This window comes from Nelumbo lutea, chromosome 8 (genome assembly GCF_056320005.1).
Source record: "Nelumbo lutea isolate HS-2025 chromosome 8, American lotus-T2T, whole genome shotgun sequence".
Lineage (NCBI taxonomy): Eukaryota > Viridiplantae > Streptophyta > Magnoliopsida > Proteales > Nelumbonaceae > Nelumbo > Nelumbo lutea.
In genome coordinates, this window is record NC_142691.1 from 25,979,446 (window position 1) to 25,982,752 (window position 3,307).

General features: G+C 35.2%; 1 non-coding gene across 1 annotated transcript; it reads right to left on the reverse strand.

Moving 5' to 3' along the window:
• Positions 1 to 2,618: 2,618 nt before the first annotated feature.
• TRNAG-UCC (transfer RNA glycine (anticodon UCC)) lies at positions 2,619 to 2,690 on the reverse strand. The gene has a single exon. It is a non-coding gene; the product is annotated as a tRNA-Gly (tRNA).
• Positions 2,691 to 3,307: the final 617 nt, after the last annotated feature.

The window sequence follows — 3,307 nt, forward strand, 5'->3', positions numbered from 1 at the left end:
CCATCCTCCACCCTCGAGCTATCATCCGGTCACGCATCAATCAGGGTACCTTCGAGGTTCTCGTAGAATGGGAAGGACTACCCTCAGAAGAGGCCACCTGGATTCCCTGGACCGACCTTCACAGTGCCTACCCAGCTCTCGAGCTTGAGGACAAGCTCGTTGTCCAGGAGGGGTGTCATGTTATGGACACACCGCCTGACAGCACATTGCGGCACAGTTACAAGCAGCGGCACTATTACAGCACCTACTGCCGGCAGCGCGCAGTACGCACCGCTCGGCAGCAACACTGTGAGATGTGCACGCCGCCCAACAGTAGCAGTAGAGCAGGACCCACATGATAGCTCATCAGGGTGGGTCCACACTTATCTCTTCTTACCAACTTGCCACCAGCTAATCTATCTTATCTTAGCTTAAATAGGCGTTGTGTTACCATTAGGAGTAGGTAATGAGGAGTTTGAGTTCAAGTTGGAGTTTGAGTTTAACTAGGAATTCCCTTCTATAATCTCCTTATTAAGGAGCCACGAATTAATGAAAAGGCATTGAATTTTCGATCAAGAGAAGAGCTTAGGAGAGTTAGGGTGATCTCTTGGACAAATCGCCCCCTAGTTCACCACAATAGGGTCAGCACGCAAAGGGAAGGGCAAGGGAAGGCTAGGAGTTTTCCCCGTGGACCGCCCCGTGACGAAATCCTACGCGTGGGCCCATAACAAATTCAGAATCGACTTGATTTTACTATTTGGTTTTTTCGATTTGGATTTAACATGCTATATTTTCTGTGTTGTCTCTCTTTGGGAAAAAAGATTGATGAACAACGGTGATGGGAAAATCTGGGAAGTAGAAAATCTAGATTGGCAGATTGTGGAACATACTACTAAGTAAGAAGGAAGGCAGTGAAGTAAATTTCTGTAGTCAACAACTAATAGTGAAGCCTCTACGGTGGGATCAAATTTTCCACCAACAAAAGTCGAAGAATTGATTAATTATAACGCCATAACCTTCTACAACACTTAAGAGCAATGTTTTAAAAACAAATTCGGATCCACCATTCTGGTCACCAGTTTTTGAATCGACAGTTCGACTATCCGATCTGATTGAATGGCCCGTTCTGATAAAAATAATTAAAAAATAAAAAATGGCCTAAAACTGTTGAATGAATTGAATGGTCCTAAGCCGGGTTTGAGGTAAAACGGAACCGATTGCCTAAATGATTTCCTAGCCAAACGGTCCGACCATCTAAGGAAACAGTGGCTATGACAACAACATCAATATTTATCTTAATTATATCCGTTGGAGGAGGTTTATACCACGAATGATGCCCTGTAGGAATAGAGGATTGAGGAACACTATAGGAAAATGGGGCTATAACTATGGTACTTTAGCTGTGGTAAAAAAAGTGTAGCTAAAACATACGATATAACCACAGACAATTTGATGTCCGTAGCAAAAAGTTAAGCTTTAGCTACGAACAATTTGTTCATGGTTAAAGTTATTCTGTACGTGGCTAAAAGATATTTATAGCCACTGTTATAATGTATCTGTGGTTATAAGTTACAAAAATAGAAGTTGAGCTTCAGCTATGGACAATTTGTCCGTGGCAAAAAGTTGAGCTTTAGTTACGTGTAATTTGTCCGTGGTTAAAAGTTATTATGTCCGTGGATAAAAGATATTAATAGCCACCGTTATAATGTATCCATAGCTATAAGTTGCAAAAGCAAAAGTTGAGCTTTAACTACGGACACTTTGTCCGTGGTTAAAAGTTATTCTGTCCGTGGCTAAAATATATTTAAGGCCACGGTTATAATGTATTCGTGGCTATAAGTTACGAAAGAAGAAGTTGAGCTATAGCTACGGACAATTTGTCCATGGTTAAAAGTTATTCTGTCCGTGGTTAAAGATCAATTTATCACTATAGCCACGAATAACTATAATTTCATGGCTATAGTTACGAAAGGAATCATCTTTAGCTACAATCATTTTATTCCTAGCTCATAAATAATAATTTTAAATATTTACAATTTATTAATTAATTTTTTACAGTAAATTAACAATTAAGAATTTATTAAACTAAATGAAAATAATTAAAATTATTAGCTCATTACTATTGCATAACAATAATAATTAATGATTTCCCTTTAATGATAATTAAACAAGAAAATAAATTAATAATAATTTCATAAGTATATTAATAAAAAGAAAATAATTTCTAAAACACAAATAAATAAGTAACAATTATTATTTGATTAATTAAAACTAATCATCAGAAATTAATTTAATTACTTAGTAAATTAATAATTATCATAAAATAAGAAACTAAAAATGAAAACCACTAATAGTAAATTAATTAATTACCCATGAATGAAAAAAATATTGATAATTAAACTACAAACGTTTGCCGAGAGTCGAACCCGGGTCTACAAATTAATGAAAAAAAATATTGCTAATTAAATTACCCATGAATGAGAAAGCATTAATTATCTACAAACTAAAGAATAACATCAGAATGCATTTGCCGGGAGTCGAACCTGGGTCTACAAATTAATGAAAAAAAATATTGCTAATTAAATTACCCATGAATGAGAAAGCATTAATTATCTACAAACTAAAGAATAACATCAGAATGCATTTGCCAGGAGTCGAACCCGGGTCTATTGCTTGGAAGGCAATTATCCTAACCGTTGGACTACAAACGCTTTGTTGATTTGATGAACTAGTCACACATAATCCTGAATTTTGGAATTCTAACCAATTCTTATAAACAAGGTTATAGGTTCTGCCTTAGAACCAAATAAAACCCATGGAATTCTGACCAATTCTTATAAGGTAGGTTATAGGTTCTACCTTGAAACCGAATCCATGCGTACCCTTAATCTCAAGTCTCTACTACAAATATGGATGTCTTTATGGTATTTACTTCTATTTTTTTAATTAGTAGTCATTAAATAAAAATTTTGATAACTATAAAAATAAAAATTATTTTAATATATAATACTAGGAGTCTAGAACAAGTGTACCACCAAGGCCACCGATGGAATATTATTTCAGGTGGTTTTGTCTTAGTGGTAGAATCTTGGGTGACTGGTGGGATTACCGGGAAAAATAGTTTGGGTTATGGGATACCACTTCACTAAGTCTGGGATTTAGGAGTGGTCATGAGTCAAGTTCTTTACGAGCAAATCGAATTCGATTCAGTTTCAACTGAGCTTCGAACCAAACTCAAATAGCTACATACATACATATATACATATAATAATAATAATAATAATAATAATAATAATAATAATAATAACAATAATAACAATAATAATAA